The sequence below is a fragment of the Archocentrus centrarchus genome, chromosome 13 (assembly GCF_007364275.1).
Source record: "Archocentrus centrarchus isolate MPI-CPG fArcCen1 chromosome 13, fArcCen1, whole genome shotgun sequence".
Classification (NCBI taxonomy): domain Eukaryota; kingdom Metazoa; phylum Chordata; class Actinopteri; order Cichliformes; family Cichlidae; genus Archocentrus; species Archocentrus centrarchus.
The window spans coordinates 16,182,507-16,201,186 of record NC_044358.1 but is presented as its reverse complement, the minus strand read 5'-3'; the positions used below and the strand labels follow the sequence as shown (position 1 = coordinate 16,201,186).

Below are 18,680 nucleotides of genomic sequence, written 5' to 3'. Positions count from 1 at the left end.
GGCTGTTTCCCAGTGAAAGAAAACTAACTGTAGAAGTAGAAGTAACAGAGGCATTAAGGTTGTCTGCTCCACTGGTGATCCAAGACGACTCAGTGAAGTGCGGCGATGAAATGAGGAACAAACCGGCACTTTTGCAAGATGTCTTGGGGGAGGATAGGCCATCCTTTAAACACAACGTTTTACCAGCTCTGCAGACTAAAGAACTTCAATACTGGGCATTGCTATGTCCTTTTCTCAGCAGTTATTTTCAGCTGAAGGTTGACAGCTTGCACATATCCACAGCAGATAGGATGCAGCGTGCCTGCCATGACAGTGAACAGGCGAGGATTGAGTGACCCAAGATGAAAGTAACTGCTGCCCTGTGACACATGAATATCATTAATGTTTGCTTTTTCACATTGGATACTCTACTCCTTTATATGAGAATATCATGGAGTGCCAAAGTAAAAAAAAAAAGTCAATATCTGATGTCGTGGGTGCTTCTCTCTCCCCCGCTTTCCAATCCAGCCTCCCTACAGCTCCGCAGAAAGGGAGGTTAAGATTAAAGACATAAAATGATGAAACCTTAATGGGGTGAACCCATTTCCCTCAAAATCTGAATTATTCTATTAAAGTCCAAGATTTTATTGTTTAGCTATAGTGACCTTGCTTTAATTAAAAATATCTCTAAGGCATCAGTCTTCTTATGGGCCAAACTCTTAAGCTACAGTTGGTCCCTCTGCAGCTCTTTTCCTATTTTGCAATATATTCTTATTTCTTTTATGGCAATCACATGGATCTGAGAAGGTTTTTCTTTCCTTTTTTCTTTCTTTTTCTTTTTGTGCTGAAGTAAGAAGGGCCACTCCAGTAAAAGCTGAAACCGGCAATATCACCCTGAACCGAGAGCTTACGGTCCACATTCAGGTGGGCCACCAGCACACCGATCGTAACTCACAATGTCAGCAAACACAAGATTAGTCAAGTTGTTTGCTGTGCTTCACACAGTCAGAATGCTGCTGACACATCTCTCAACCGTGGCATTAACTTTCACGCAGAATCAAGTGACACTGCCTCATGAATCAAATATTTACCTGAACAGCTAAAATTAGGTAGAAATGTAAATGGGGAGAGAGGATAGCATCTTCATTGTAAACACAAATATTTGGTGATTAGATTTTAAAGCGGAACCAAAGGAACAGATGTCTGCTGAAACACAGGCTGGGTGTAAGTGCTTCTCGTCTCTGTGAGGGATGAGGTCTGTACAGCAGGTGTAGAGTACAAATATGAATACAGATGTGCGGAATGGCTGGCTGTTGAGTGTACATTAGCAATAAACTATTTCATTTCATCTCAGCCAGCCTCTTTTCATGCTGTTATCAGAATGCAGCTCAGACCAGAGCCTGATGGAATCTCAGTCTGACAATATTAGAAACCAAGAATATGATACTTGGGTTATTGATTCTGCAAGTCTTGTGGTCTGGGTGGGTATCTAAAAATGTGAATATGAGAAAGATAGAAGTCTTTGTGACTGTACTTAAATAGAGGATTAAGATGGTTCACTGATGAATGTAAATTGAGTGCTCTATCACTGTTGCTGATGTGTTTTTTGTTTTTTTTTTGTCTCTGTTTTGATATAATACTCATGGAAAATCATGCCATGCTTGGAAACTAGGTCAGAAAACCAAATCATTGGAGAACAGCCCTGCATATATAATGTCACTGATTCATCTAACGACCACTGAGACGGGGCATAAGGTGAAAAAGCCTAGAAACATCTCTGTCTGGGAGAACAGAGAGTCGGTGGAGGAAGAATGAGCCATACCACCCCAAAAGCCTTTCTCAGTTTCAGCTGACTGCACCAAATAATGGAAAGCAGTGCCTTGATGAATGGCTGGAGAGCAGTCAAGCACACCACTGCAGAATAAACTATAAACTGCAGGCAGGATAAAAAGAAAACAAATAACTCAGAAGGAAAAAAAAAACTACCAAAAATGCCTTCATTCATTACAAAATAAAAACAAGCATTCATTTTTATATGAACGGCAGTTATCAAACCATAAGTTCATCTCTGGTTCTTGATTTTACAAGAGCTTCTTTGCAAACAGAGGTGTTGGCGGTTCTGAGCTCCTCACTGAATACTAATGAGACACAGTAACTTCATAGAGTGCTGCTAGTAACAAAATGCCACGTAAGAGTTTGTGCATTTAAAACAATTACATGTTTGATTCGACAATACGTCTTTACTTTTAAGTCTTCAATAATTCAGCCATCGACATATTATAATTTGTAAATTGCTGGAATAATGTCAAATTGAATATTGTCTAGATAGATGTCTAGATAGATACATAGATGTCTAGATGGATAGATAGACAGATGGATAGATAGATAGATGTCTAGATAGATGTCTAGATAGATACATAGATGTCTAGATGGATAGATAGACAGATGGATAGATAGATAGATGTCTAGATAGATACATAGATGTCTAGATGGATAGATAGACAGATGGATAGATAGATAGATGTCTAGATAGATAGATAGATGGATGATAGATGGATGGATGGATGGATGATAGATGGATAGATAGATTCTAAATGTCATTGTAAGCTTATGTGTTACTTAACAAGACAATATACTCTTGGGAACATATTAATTAATGCTTGTCACTTGACAAATTGTAATTAATTGCCTAAGCCTAAACTGTGTGGCCTATATGCCGCCATGTTGAGAGACAAAAGGAGGTTTCATATCCGCAGTATAAAAATATTCCATTTAATTAAAATGTAAGAACTCTCATGGGTGAGAACAAAAAAAAAAAAAAAAAAAACAGAGTTTGCTGTCTCTTGTGCAAGACAAGTACAGACAGCTCTTTATTCCAGGTCGGTGTGAAGGTTTAGGAAAAACACTGTGATGGTAACATCCTATAGGGTTCTCAGTGCTAGAGCTCTTTTACTTGCTTTGGAAAATCTGATCATCCTCATCTTGGTCAAATCTCCACACAAATTAGTAGACACTGTCAAAAACACCTCGTCACAATGGTGAACCTGAAATTCTGCCTACTGAATTCTTCAAAGAGGTCACGCAGGTGATATCACCAACGATATCCTTTGTTGTAAATAACTCAGTGACTAATGGTTTTGTCACATATTATACATTCCAGGCTGGCACCTCCAAAGACAACCAACCTTGATTTAAACCTCCTTCCTAACCTTGCTTTTATCTCAATGATTACGGAGAAAATCCTTTCATGGCAACTCTCGGTGATGACAAACACAGATATTCAGTTAAGATGTGTGTTTTTCACAAAACATCAAGGAAACATATTAAAAAAAAAGCAAAAAAAAAACCTCAACACTGAAAACATCCCACTCAAAGTTATGAATCATTTAATTTGAGAGCAGGTACAGATGAAAGGTGTCTCTGAGAGTAATAAAAATAGAAACAAATATGTTTTCCTTCAGTGACCTTGATTCCTGTGCAGGTAGGGTACATTACAGCATAACTGAAGGAGCAGTTTTACTCTCATTGCATTTTAAATTTTGTTACAGTCTTAACGATGTTTCCTAACAGTATCTGTTTAATACAGCAATTAAGTGGTAAAGGAATGTTATGTTCAGCATTTAAAACATGACAAGGCTAAATATTAACTGAGTGCTTTAAGTAACAGTGAATAAATGTTGAATAAAGTGATGCTGTAGGTCAAGACTGAGCAAAGGAGCCATGTTACAGACATTTTGGCAGCCATTCATTCATTTCTTTCTTGTTTTTTTTTTTTCTGAAGATAAGATTCTGCTTCCAACTGTAGTGTGAAGGCCTTGCCCAGGCTAGGTTCTCTGAACTCTTGGCCCCTTATGAGTCAGAGTGCAGCTTTAGTACCACAGGCAGTGCTCTTGGCAGTTACTAAGTCCAGGCTCAAGATGAAAGATGACTGGATTTCCCTGTTAGGACACCTAGGCTCTGAGGTGTCCTGCCACACAAGCTCAGACTGCTAAATCAGTGCCGTGCTGTAACGTCACTTCTCTCCTCTCATCCAAAATATCTACGCAGTGTCTTTATTGCTTGTTTTGGCAGGTGGCCTACTTTTTTAACTTTGGTTTGCAGAAATACTGGAAATTGCACCAGCAGTACTTTTAAATACTTGTTACCACCATTTTCAGTATATTATTGGGGTAATATATAAAATATACCAAAGCTACACAGATTATGTTGAATGGCCTTCACTATGGATGCAAAAGAGATGCTTTCAGCTGTTCCCTTATTCACAAGGGATCACCACAACAGGTAGCACCACATGTTTGATGTGGCAGATTTTTACACCGCATGGACTTCCTGGCACAACCCCAGAGGGGTTTGTGTCTCCTCCAGGGATCAAACCCCCAACCAACCAACAGTCTTTTGCTTTTATAAACCTCTACAGTGCCAAAATGAGCAGAATGTATTAAATCCTACCATTAAATATCTTAAATATTTTGTTATGTAACACTCTCAAATATGGGGGGTTGGGTGGGTAACTTTAGGTGTTGTGTAAGTGTAGGTACCATGTTATTGAATAGATTGTTTTATTTTACCTTGAAATGACACTTTAATTATGAGTTGCAGTGAAATTATATTAATTTCTTAGATGCCCTACAACAGTATAGCATCATTTTGATATATCTAGTACAAACACTGGTACATGTCTACATGCCATAACAACCTAATTAATATAGCTGCAAATTTAGATTTAAATATGGAAGATTTTTGAAGATTTAAATATTTTATAGACCACAGTTTTTTGCCACATGTGATCAAATACCCTAGACTGAATGACCAAGCTCAGTCATATCCCAATAAAGCATTTCTTTTGCAGAAACTTGTGGTTCCTAAAGTTTCCAAAAGTTGGGAGAATTTCCAAAAATGGGATATAGAGTCTTTATCTAACAGGCCTCTCCTCTCCTGTGGAATCAGCTCCAAGTTCAGGTTTGGGAAGCAGACATGTGCTGCTTTTAAGATTAAGGCTTAAAACTATGTGTATAGTTAGGGCTGGTTCAGGATGGGTGACTCTTAACCATCTGCTTCGATTATAGAGACCGAGGTCTGAATAAAATTCCAGAGAGGACATGTTGCCAGGGTGTTCATCTTTCCTCCGAGCTTTCCTCCAAGCCCAACTGGTCAATTCAGACAGGCGCTGACCCTGAGGCTGGTTCTGCCACAGCTTTTGTCCTGTTAAAAGGGAGTTATAACTCTCACTGTCACTGGGTGCTTGCTCAAAAGGAATTGCTGGTTTTATCTTCTGGTGAATATGTGGTTAAAATACTGTGCTGTGTTTGATCCCTAGGGAGCAGTGGTACTAAGCCGGGCAAATGAGAGTGAGGATGCAATCACAGAAAAGTAAAGAGTGGAAAGTTCTGTAGGTAATTTTATTCTGTCTCTGAAATGAAAACTTACAAATACATACACAGTAACGCCAGTCACACAAATGAAACTCTTTGTCTTTCAGTTACAAACTTGTCACTGCACCTCTTCAGTTAATCCTGAGATTAGTTTTTAAAAGCCAAAAGAAGGCTTTTGTGGTTCAAACACATAATGGGAGTAAAAGAATTAGAATTTTAAAAGAATGGTTTTTAATTTACCAACTGACTCCATATAAAATGCAGTGAACTAAAAAAAAAAAAAGCCTCACCTAAATCAATGTTTGGTGAGATCCCCCATTGCTTTTCAAACAGAACCAATCCTCCTCAGTAGTTTTTCATGTTATTGTACCTGGCATGTAGGTTACTCCAATCCAGTCTGTTTGCCTCCATTTCTTTTAAGTACAGATGGATTGAGGCCCCATTTACACGACTTTTCCAGTGGAAACGGTGTCGTTTTGATGCATTTACACAGAGACATTTCAGAAATGATCTCCATTTATACGGAAACGCTAGAAATGGTGAAAAAGATGTAGTTCCCACTGCTAGGCCACAAGTTGGTGGTTTTTTTTTTTTTTTTGCAAAGCTAGTTTAAGCAACAAGCGCATGCGTGGAGGGACTCCGTGGGATGCGTGGCAAACAGCTGTTCATTATTTACAAAATGGCCTATGTGAGAACCTTTGTGTGGACTGACGACGAGGTTAGATTGGTGCTGCACACAACACTAAATTATAAAACAGCAAAAACACGGGAAAATATTGACTGGGAATCGTGCCACTCGAAGTACACAGATATTTAAGTTAAAGTTTAAGTTAAATTCAAAAGACTGAGCAGCACAAGAAGCACTCGCGAATCCGCAATTGCAATTGCTGTTCATCTATTAGCACATGAGTGGAAAACTGAGGCGGTTGCAAACATAGTGCGCATGTGCCCCCATTTCCAAAAAGCATTGCTTTCGTCCGTTTACACAGAGACGAATGCCGGAGCGTTTCAGAAACTTTCCACTCTGGAGGCCGTTTCCAAATCGTGTAAACGGGAGGCCAAAACACATCAAAATGACACAGTTTCCACTGGAAACGTTGTGTGAACAGGGCCCTAATGGCGTGATTTCTGGGCTCTTTGGGCACCATCTGTTGCAGGAGTCCTTGTTGGTTTCAGAATTCATCACAGTACAGAAACAGCATTAGTGAAGGTTACCAATGATCTTCTTATGGCCTCTGACAGTGGACTCGTCTCTGTTCTTGTCATGATAGACCTTAGTGCAGTATTCGATACTGTTGACCATAATATTTCATTACAGAGATTAAAGCATGCAATAGGTATTAAAGGTAGGTATATCATATTTATCTAATAGACTCCAATTTGTTCATGTAAATGGGGAATCTTCTTCACACACTAAGGTTAATTATGGAGTTCCACAGGGTTCTCTGCTAGGTCCAATTCTATTTACACAATATATGCTTCCCTTAGGCAGTATTATGAAAAAGGCACCGCATATATTTTCATTGCTATGCAGATGATATCCAGCTTTATCTATCCATGAAGCCAGATGACACATCAATTAGTTAAACTGCAGGAATGTCTTAAAGGCCTGGATGACCTCTAATTTCCAGCTTCAAAATTCAGACAAAACTGCAGTTATTGTACTCGGCCCCACAAATCTTAGAAACATGGTGTCAAACCTTCCTCTGGATGGCATTACCTTGGCCTCCAGTAACACTGTGAGGAGTCATTTCTAACTCTGAGTTGTTTTGCACAGTATTTCTACCATTAGAAATATCCTGTCTCACAGTGATGCTGAACCAAGATGGCGCCGGTGAGGTCAGCAGCCGTCGTACCTGCTCCTACGCTTTGTTTGTATATATTAGGTTTAGCTCTAATTTTTGACTTTATAATTCCACCTGCTCTGTGTCATATCACGTATGACAGACAGACTCTTTTTAATATCAGAATACAGCACTCTGGCTGTATTCTGACACCTTTTTCTCCCGACCCGACTTGGCCTCGGGAGATCCAGCGTTTCCAGTGGGCCAGCTCAAACAAAGGACGCGGAGCACCCAGGTCACGGACAAGGCCCCGAGGGAAAAGAGCCGGCGTAAGAGAGAGGCTGAGGCGCAGAGCGCACCAAACGCCACTGCCGAGCATCCTGTTGGCTAATGTCCAGTCACTGGATAACAAGCTGGACGAACTCAGGGCCAGGATACAGTTTCAGAGGGACATAAGGGACTGCAACATCATCTGTCTCACGGAGACATGGCTGACTCCCCTCATACCGGACCACGCCGTACAGCCGTCGGAGTTCTTCAGTGTTCATCGCACGGACAGAACGAGTGAGTCTGGAAAATCAAGAGGAGGAGGTGTGTGCCTAATGATTAATAACAACTGGTGTGACAGTAGGAATGTTGTCCTTCTGAAACAATCATGTTCACCTAACCTGGAGCTCCTAACCCTGAAATGCCGTCCCCACTACCTGCCCCGCGAGTTTACTTCGGTCATCTTCAGCGCCGTCTATATTCCACCTCAGGCGGACACAAACACTGCACTATCCGAGCTACATGAGGCTATTTCCACCTATCAGGCTAACCAGCGTGATGCGGCTCTCATCGTAGCCGGGGACTTTAACAGTGCAAACTTGAAAAAGCTGATACCGGAGTTGATTCAACACATCGACTGCCCCACCAGAGGAGAGAGGACCCTAGACCACTGCTATTCTCCATTCAAAGATGGCTACAAAGCAAAGCCTCTTCCGCCTTTTGGGAAGTCTGACCACACCTCTGTGCTTCTCATGCCGAAATACAAACAACGGCTCAGGCAGGAACCCCCTGCTGTGAGAGAAGTGACACGGTGGTCTGATCAAACAGAGGCCGCTCTGCAGGGTGCGTTGGATTCAACCGACTGGGACATGTTTCGCAGCAGCGCGGGAGGAGACATCGAGGAGTTTACGGAAACTGTTGTGGGATTTATTGGGAAAGTTGTTGAAGACACTTCACTTAGGAGGACCATCAGGACTTTTCCCAACCAGAAGCCGTGGGTGGATAAATCTGTCCGCGACGCCCTGAGGTCCCGCACCGTTGCCTACAACTCCGGCCTCGCCTCTGGGAACATGGAGGACTACAAGGTTGCATCATACAACGTCCGCAGAGCGGTGAAAGAGGCAAAACATCGCTACGGCCGCAGACTGGAACAGCAACTACAACAGTCTGACCCCAGGGGACTGTGGCAGGGACTACGCACCATCACGGACTACAAAGCACCACACACACACCCGGTGAGTGCCGACGCTTCTCTGGCTGATGAACTCAACATCTTCTTTGCGCGCTTTGAGTCGGGAAGCCGACAGCCCGCTGCGCTCCCGGCCGGAGGGGCGGAGACACTCACTGTGACGGAGCGCGACGTGAGGAGGGCGTTTAGACGTGTAAACACCAGGAAAGCGGCTGGACCAGACGGTATTAGCGGACGTGTCCTTAAGACCTGCGCTGACCAGCTGGCACCTGTGTTTACAGTGATATTCAACCTCTCACTGAAATTGTGTGTGATTCCCACCTGCTTTAAAAAGTCCATCATAGTCCCTGTCCCAAAGAAACCACACCCCAGCAGCCCCAATGACTTCAGGCCCATAGCACTCACCTCTGTGGTGATGAAGTGTTTTGAGAGACTCATCAAGACATTCATCACCTCCTCACTGCCCACCACCCTCGACCCACTACAGTTTGCATACCGGCCAGACAGATCCACAGATGACGCCATATCCTTCCTCCTCCACAAGACCCTTTCACACATAGACACTGGTAAGGGGAACTATGTGAGAGTGCTGTTTGTAGATTACAGCTCAGCATTCAACACCATAGTTCCCTCCAGGCTGGTCTCTAAGCTGCTGGACCTGGGCCTGGGCCCATCCCTGTGCAGGTGGGTTCACAGCTTCCTGACCAGCAGACCACAGGTGGTACGAGTGGGTCACCTCACCTCATCCTCCCTCACCCTCAACACTGGATCCCCCAAAGGCTGTGTGCTCAGCCCTCTGCTGTACTCACTGTACACCCATGACTGCGAGGCCACGTCAGAGTCCAACGTCATCATCAAGTTTGCTGACGACACTGCTGTTGTGGGACTAATCTCTCACAATGAGGAGACAGCCTACAGGAGAGAGGTCTCCCGCCTGGAGAACTGGTGCCAGGAGAACCACCTCCTGCTCAACGTCAGCAAAACAAAGGAACTGATCGTGGACTTCAGCAGGAAGCAGCAGAGGGACTACCATCCACTTGTCATCAGTGGTGCTGAGGTGGAAAGAGTGGACACCTTCAAATACCTGGGAGTGACCATCTCACAGGACCTGTCCTGGACTCATCACATAAACATCACTGTGAAGAAGGCCAGACAGCGTCTCTACCTCCTCAGGCGGCTGAGAGACTTCAAGCTCCCACTCAAGGTGCTCAGGAACTTTTACACCTGCACCATCGAGAGCATCATGCGTGGGAGCATCACCACCTGGATGGGAAACTGCACCAAGCAGGACTTCATGGCCCTAAAAAGGGTGGTTCGTTCAGCTGAACGGACCATCAGAACCACCCTCCCCAACCTGCAGGACATTTACACCAAGCAGTGCAGGCTGAGGGCCATGAAGATCCTAAAACAGCCCAGCCACCCCGGACACTCTCTCTTCTCCCTGCTCCCATCAGGCCGGCGTTACCGCTGCCTGAGGGCTAAGACTGAAAGGTTGAAGAAGAGTTTTTACCCACAAGCCATCCGTCTGCTCAACTCTGAGCCCTAACTGGACCATTATTGCACAGTGTAAATATCATAATTTAAAAAGTGTGTATAGTGTATAGTATATAGAGTATAGTGTATAGTGTGAATTACTTTTTTTTAAATTTTTATTCTTCTTATTTATATGTGTGTGTATATAAGGTTGCAGGTACAAAATACATTTCACTGTGCATTGTACTGTGTATAACTGTGCATGTGACAAATAAACACTATCTTATCTTATCTTATCTTATCTCTTAAAAACTAATTCATGCATTTATTACTTCTAGGCTGCACTATTGTAATTCATTATTATCAGGCTGTCCTAAAAGCTCCCTGAAAAGCCTTCAGCTGATCCAAAATCCTGCAGCTAGAGTACTGACAGGGACTAGAAAGAGAGAGCAGATTTCTTCCATATCGGCTGTTCACACGTTCGTGAACCATCCCTTAGTTACGCTGCAATAGGCCTAGGCTGCTGGGAGCTTCCTCTGAAACTATGAAAACTATATTTTATACACCACTCTGTATTTAATCATTAGTTATTATTACTCTCTGGCTCTCTTCTACAGCACGTCTTTTGTCCCGTCTCCCCCCTTGCACCCAGTTGTGGCAGATGCCCCTCCCTGAGCTTAGTTCTGCTGGAGGTTTCTTCCTGTTGAAAGGGTGTTTTTCCTTCCCACTGTTGCCAAGTGCTTGCTCATTGGGGGTCATCTGATTGGTGGGATTTTCTCTGTAATTATTGTATGGTTTTTACCTTACAGTATAAAGCACCTTGAGGCGACTGTTCCTATGATTTAGCACCATATAAATAAAACTGAATTGAATTAAATTGTTATTTATTTTGATGAAGACACATATGTACGCCTCTTTATGTTTAGTGGTTTTGTCTTTCTGCAGAATGAATTTCGGGCTCATCAACCTCCATGCCCTCAATGTTTTGCACAGTATTGTAATACACTTGACAGATCTACTAGGTCTGGCACAGGTGTACTTCATTTGATCTTCACCACTTTTGTCTTTTGAACTTTATAATTACTCAGTGACATGGTATAAAAATGAACAGATCCCTGAACCCTACACTTTCATTCAACATCATTAATAGGGCACTGTGAGACATGTGTAGTACCAAAGAGCCAGACTAGATTCAAGAAAGACATAATCTTTCTGAGCTGAGACCATAAAGGCCTGAGGATGTCTCTCTCAAGCTGTCCAGATAATGGTTGCTTGTCACATTATTCTCCAACATATTTAGTATAGCATTTATGTGGTCTCCCTGCTAAAACCCACAACAGCCCTCCCTCAAGCTGAATGAAGTGCATTTTATTAATGCTGACTTTATAGTGAAGAGGTATTGAAAATGAAGATAAACAAACCTTATTTCTGAAACACTTAAACCAGTTAGCTTGAAACCTATTAAAGAATACAATCTCTACTGTACTAATCCGCTAACATAAGTCAATTTTGACTCTGTAATGCGAAATGAAAACATCTCATTATACTTCAATGTGTAAATTAATATAATAATGTAACCATGATAATAATGACAGTATAACGAGCATATGTGACAAAATTTCAAAACAAGAGCAGCTTCTGTTATAAATGGCAACACTGCCTGTAGCTAATCTGCTAGTTAGATTACATAACCATACATTTTGCTGCATATTAATATTCCATATTCTTCACATGTTACTTGAGTGCATTAACACACACTTCTAAGGATTAGCACTTATCAGACAGCTACACCGCCATCTGTCCATTTGACAATTTAAATGGACTGGGTAACGTGTTAGGAATGAAAGGATGCTACATTGTTTGATGGAAATGAGAATTATCAACCTACAGACGCTGAATTCAGAGACACTCTGAAAGTAAAAGTGAAAGAATGATGAGGCAGGCTAGCCCATTTTGATAAAAATTATATTGCAGCAACTCAAAATGGTACTTAGTAGTATTGTGCTTGTATGCATGCCTGACAACTTTGGGGCATGCTCCTAATGAGACGATGGATGGCGTCCTGGGAGACGTCCTCCCAGATCTGGACCAGGGCATCACTGAGCTCCTGGAGAGTCTGAAGTGCAGCCTGGCAGTCCCAGAGGTGTTCTACTGGTAAGCATGGGGGCCAGTCAATGGTATCAATTCCTCCATTCCCACCACATGAAGCTGGGCATTGTCGTACAGCAGGAGGAACCCAGAATCCTCTTCACCAGCGTAGGGTCTGACAGGTCCAAGGATTTCATCCTGATACCTAATGGCAGTCAGGGTGCTGTTGCCTAACCCATAGCCTGTTTTGTGGTCTTATTGTAGCCCCTCTAGTGGACCTGTTGTTAATTTAACTAAGAAACTGGTAAGCAACCCCCTCTGCTACTTAACTTACCAGATCAATGTCCCACAAGCTTCACTGAGTAAAAGCTATGCTCTGATTAAAAAGTGTTCCTTTAATTTTTTTGAGCAGTGTATTTTGTGTCTTTGCTGTGGTTCAGTCAGACTAATTTAGAAAAAGACTGGACTGGGTTAAAATACAGCAGTTCACAATATTAACCTCGCACACTGAAAGATGAGTAACATTGGTCTCACTGAAGCACAACTAGTACATTAGAGCAGCATCCCCAAAAGACACTCTGCGTATCTCTGTGATGCCAGCAGATCTGACAAAACTGCAGTATATGTCAGCCTGGGGAATGAGAATGAGCTTCCACAGTCCAGCACAAGTCCTGGAGGCATAATGGTAACACTGATTGTACACATGAAACCCCCAGATGTGTTCTTCCTCCTCTTTGTGTGGGTTTTCACTAGATACATAACAGATCAGGGTTGTCCCTTGAATGGTTTCTATTGACAATTCGAAGAAAATTCCATTTAAACAAGATGACACATCTTTGAAAGGGAGAAAAAATGGCTTTACAGGCAAGTATGCTGTTGTCAGAGCTCAATTATTCTGGTCTAAAGAGATTCTGTCCACACAGTGTCCTCTGTGGTCTGTTCCATATTTGTTACTGTTTGCTTCTATGCTTGCACAAGCACATTCGGGTAACGTCGGGTGGGAAACTGAATCACGGAATTGCTTCAACTTCAAGACAACCAACAAAGTTTTCGGACATGCCACAAATCAGATTGTCCGAAAACCAGATTGCTGATATGTCAAGAGTTAATTATGCATCATAACCCTTCTCAGATGTAATGTGAAACATATCTGGAAGAATTTCAGCCTGATTTGTGCTAAATTCACACAGCATCTAACAAGACTATCATGGACCTAGATAAACTACTAGATAAAAGAGATTCCCAGTTTAACATCTGAGGCCTGAGGAAGTGTGCTACGCAGAACCCTCTCACTACCAGGCATTTGGCAAAGGACCCAAGCTAGAAGAAGACACCCTCATCATATAAGAGAATGAGAGGGAGATTATTGTGTAGTTTTAAAAAATTCAGAAGTCTAGGTTACTTATATGGATGCATATATGCACATGTGCAAACATAGACTAGAAGCAATGCAAAAAGAATGATTACCAGATCCACTGTTTAAATATTAAAATCTTTGTAGACACATTCATGAACTACCTTCAACTGTTTTTGCTAAAACAAATACTATGGAAGAAAATTATAACAAGAGAATATAAGACAAGCTGTAGGTTACTTGTAAAGTAAGCCCGTCATATCTGATTTTTTTGCTGCGTGACCTTTCCTGCACATGTTTCCTATGATTTAAATCTGACTAAAAAAGGAACTATTTAAGGGCAGCAGCTAATTAGCACTAAATCTAGATCTGATCCATGAACTGAAGCTAATCTGTGAATGACCTGCCCAAAGTGATGCATGTAAACTGAAAACTATACACCATAGCCTTAACTTTAGATAATGTCACAATTAAGAAACTACAGGGGACATTTGAAAATGTACTATGCAGGCCTTTCACTATCAAACCCATTTAGACATTGGAAATCTATATATAATTATAGTAAAAGCAAAGACTGATTACTTGAAACCAGATTAGTAATGTACTTAAAGTCTGTGTTTCACAAATGTGAAGCGATTGATGATTTGGTTATAAATTAGTAATCAGAAGTTGACATGTACTCATGGGCATGAATGTCATGGTAATATGGGGCTTTTAATGATTTCTAATGATAACTAACTTCTTGTTAGTGATGATGATTGGCTACAACTGGTAATTTCTCTTTGATAGCATGAAAAGGATTTGTTTGACAGCTTTTATTGAACTGACCAAAAACTCGGAACAATAGGAGAGTCCATGGAACTTGGTGAAGATCTAAGAAGAAGAACTGTAGATTTACACAAGTTGGGAAGGTCTCTTTGGAGCCATTTCCAAACAACTGCAGATTCCAAGATCATCAGTTCAAACAATTGTACATAAGTACAAGTTATCTGGATGTTTCACAACTTTGCCAAAGTCTCTTAGAAGACCCAAACTGTCACTCTCAGATGAGAGGAAATTGGTTAGGATGTTCAGGAACAACCCAAGAACCACCGAGGCTCAAACCTGGCATGAAATGTAATCTGCTAGAACCCAAGGATCACTGTCTACAGTGAAGTGAGCCATGACTGAAGGGTGCCAAATCAAGAAAGAAGCTTCTTGCAGCTGCCCACATAGACAAGCCAAAATGCCCCCTGGAGAACAATGACAGAGGGTATGTTTGGAGGGTATGTCTCGAGCTTTTTCCTGATGTTACTGTCCCTTGGTATTGCTACATCTATCACTACGGCCTTCTTCCTCTGCTTATCCATTGCTACTATGTCCTGCTGGTTAGCCATTACGAGTTTGTCTCTCTGTATCTGGAAGTCCCACAGGATCTTAGCTTGGTCAATTTCAATTAACCTTGGGGGCATATCCCATTTTGACTTCCAGGCCATCCTCGGCACAGATGTTCCTGTATACTATGCCAGCCACATGGTTATGGTGTTCCATGTATGCCCTGCATGCTAGCATCTTGCACCCTGCTGTTATGTGCTGGATTGTCTCAGGAGTATCTCTGCACAGCCTGCACCTGGGGTCTTGCCTGGTGTGGTAGACCCCAGCCTCTATCAATTTTGTGCTTAGAGCTTGTTCCTGTGCTGCCATGATTAGTGCCTCTGTGCTGTCTGTGAGCTTTGTCTAGCCATTGGTAGGATTTTTCTATGTCAGCCACTTCTTCTATCTGCCGGTGGTACATGCCATGCAGAGGCCTGTTCTTCCATGATGGTTCCTGTTCCTGCTCCTCTTCTTTCTTTGGTTTCTACTGCCTGAGGGATTCACTAGACATGTGATCAGTTGTGGCCAAAAAGGCTGGCATAGTATACAGGAACATCTGTGCCGAGTATGGCCTGGAAGTCCCAAGGTCAAAATGGGACACGCCTCAAGGGTGGTTGAGAATGAATGACCAAGTTAGGATCCTGTGGGACTTCCAGATACAGACGGACAAACTGGTGATGACTAACCAACGGACATAGTAGTGGTGGACAAGCAGAGGAAGAAGGCCATAGTGATAAATATAGCAATACTAAGTGATGGCAACATCAAGAAGAAAGAACACAAGAAGCTTAAGAACAAACAAGGTCTGAGAGAAGAGCTAGAGAGGATGTGGAAGATGAAGGTGGTCCCTGTGGTAACCGGGACACCCTCAAACTGGGAGAGCGGCTCCAGCAGATTCCAGAAACGACATTCGAGATTTCTGTCCAGAGGAGCGAAGTCCTAGGAACAGCTAAGATACTGCGCAGGACCCTCAAGCTCCCAGGACTCTGGTAGAGGACCCAAGCTTGGAGGAAAACAAGTGGGAAATTTCCCCACTGCCCACAGGGGAAGTGGGGAAATTGCAGGTGCAAATAACCCCATACCTATTGCTCTTGATTTTCTTTTCTTTTTTTCCTTTCTTTTTTATGTAAATTCAGTTATCAGTCATGTATGAATTAAATGTGTTTATGTAGAACTGTAGAGAGACACATTAGATGTATACACCCTTTATTTGCACCAGGATTATAGTGATTTTTTTTACAATGGTTACATTATCTGTAAACAAGAACACAGACACACACAATGCATGTGATGAGATAACCCACTGGCACACAAAAAATGACTATCAGCGCTGCATTGTATTCATAGCCTGCACTGATAATGTGATCCTAAATGATGCAGTCATTTGATTGAGCTGAGGAAGACTTTCAGAAAGGAAATAACCGAGACAGAGTGAGCTGTCTGCCAGCTTTACCCTTCATCAAAAAGAACATTTTGTGCCTGTTACTGAGTAACACCTGAGCAAAAGTGAACCTTCCTCGACACAGAGGTGGTACTGAGCATTGTCCTCCCCTATAATTTACCACAGTGGGGAAGGTGGGGGGGAAATGCAGGGGGTGGACAATCCACAGAACTGGCAATAAATATCCCTGCTGGGGGAAACTCTTAGCCATGTTTTTTTCTACTGTGCAAGAAAAAAAAAAGGAAAGAAGAAAGTGGTAATACATCAGCTTCAGAAAGTGGGTCAGAAATACTGTACTACAGTATCTCCAGGTGAAACAGGAGATTTCAGCTTCAAGAAGTAACCTGAAGTTACTTACAAGCCTGTTCATTTGATGTACTTCAAATTAGGTGAAACCCTGGTCCTGTATACATTATACTACACGCAGAAATACAACTGTCAAAGTGAGAGTATATCAAGCGTATACAGCACGTGTGTCAAACTCAAGGCCTGCGGGCCACATCCGGCCCACAAAATAATTATATTCAGCCCGCGAGATAATTTCATATGGCTATTATTAAGGGCCCGCCGGTAAACAGCGCTCCCACCTCTTACACTACAAATCCCACTATGCACTGCAACAGCTGCCGCGCAGGTCAAGACCTGCGCACTAACCCGCTTTCCCGCATTGCCAGTGACACATTGATCAGCGGCCAGCGGATAAAAACATCAGTCAGCACTTTTTACAGCAACATTTACTGACCCCCAAAAATGGCCAAACGAAAAGTGGACTTTGAAAACAGATGGGAGGCTGAGGACCTGTTCGCTGCCATCGGAGGTATACCCGTGTGTCTGTTTTTCCTGCACATTGCAGGGAAAAGAGCGGATTGGTGGGATGGATGCGGGAAAAGATGCAGAGGGAGACCTGCACAGGTGAGCTGGCAGTGCATCACTGCGTCACACACCAGGAAACGCTGTGCAGCAAAGTCCTGAAGACAGAACGTGTCATAAGTGGCGTAACACAGACAGTGAACTTTATAAGAGGTAAAATATTGCTGATTAAAATATTTTCACTTGTAGACTGTTCAATAAAGGTGAATCCTGTTTAGCCCGTCACTCAGACTGTGTTTTCAATTTTGGCCCGTTCTGTGATTGAGTTTGACGCCCCTGGTATATAAAATGAAAACAACTGGCACTACTAAGATAACAAAGACAACAACAGGAAAAACTAATAGTAATCAGCCCAACTCCAGAGGACTGTCAGCAGATAGATAAATGCTTTAATCATTGTTAATTCAGTTAAGCACAAGCTCGGCCAGAATATTTCTCGCCAACCCAAAGTATGGATTTCCTTTGAAATGTTGAGAAGCGACGTGATACAGTAGGAAAGAGTAAGACTACCTCCTACAGTCCATTTAAACATTGCTCTTTGAGAAACCTGCATTTCCTTTTTGAGATGTTCAGTAAACTTTATCCTTGCCCTTTTTTCTTTAACCCCAGCTGGATTAACTTTATTTGAAATGCTGTTAAATTCGCATTCCACCTGCCTGAATGTGCCCTTCGTAAAGGTTACATAACATAATTGTGAAAACACCGTCCACTATTTCAGCTTCATGTTTTACTGCTGCTGTAGGGTTTACTCAAAGCCAAGTTGGAGCACCCGTTAGTCTCATATTTTGACCAAAAATAATCACCAATACGAGTTACCTCGCTAGGTTTGGGGTGACTGTGAAAAGTTCTCTCACGAAAGAGTTTATCCCAAGTTTACTCTCTTTATACAATGTTTGCACTTTAATAAATTATCCTCTTTTTCTCTCTGCTGGCACTGGCCAAAGCATTGCTTCATACGCTCAGGTGAATCCTCACAGAGCGAATAAATCTATTCATAAGGTCTCGGTAAATAAGCCAAGAGGCATGTTTTCCATTATAATGACGCCTGCTAGGAGGATCTTTTATACCGGCTTCTTACAGTTATTCCACGAATTACACAGCAATCATTAGCATGCAAAACTTGACAAAATCCATTAATCAATATTCAAGACTGATACATGTGGTTATATATATAATTTTTTATGAATTTAACAACCAAAAAAAACCCAAAACGAAACATAAGGGTGCGGCTGAAAAAGGCTGCCCCATTTTAGAGGTACAAATGCTAAATGTGTATCTTCTGTTAATTAAAAACTGGCCTTGTAATTACTTTGGTAATTAGCAAACACAGTATTTGTGTGTGTGTGTGTGCGTGTGTGTGTATGTGTGTGTGCGTAGGGGGGTGAAAAAAAGGAAAAGAAAATCCTGAAACAGCAAAACAAACAGACTAAAATCTAAATCATGTATGAATACATGATGGTAGTGAGGCATTCAAATAAATATGCTAGAGGTAAAGCAAACAGTACTTATG

General features: G+C 42.1%; 1 protein-coding gene across 3 annotated transcripts in view; it reads right to left on the bottom strand.

Annotated features, from left to right (window-relative positions):
- The window catches only part of cadm2b (cell adhesion molecule 2b), a 148,889-nt gene that overhangs the window by 30,492 nt on the left and 99,717 nt on the right, over nt 1–18,680 (bottom strand). The window lies entirely within an intron of this gene.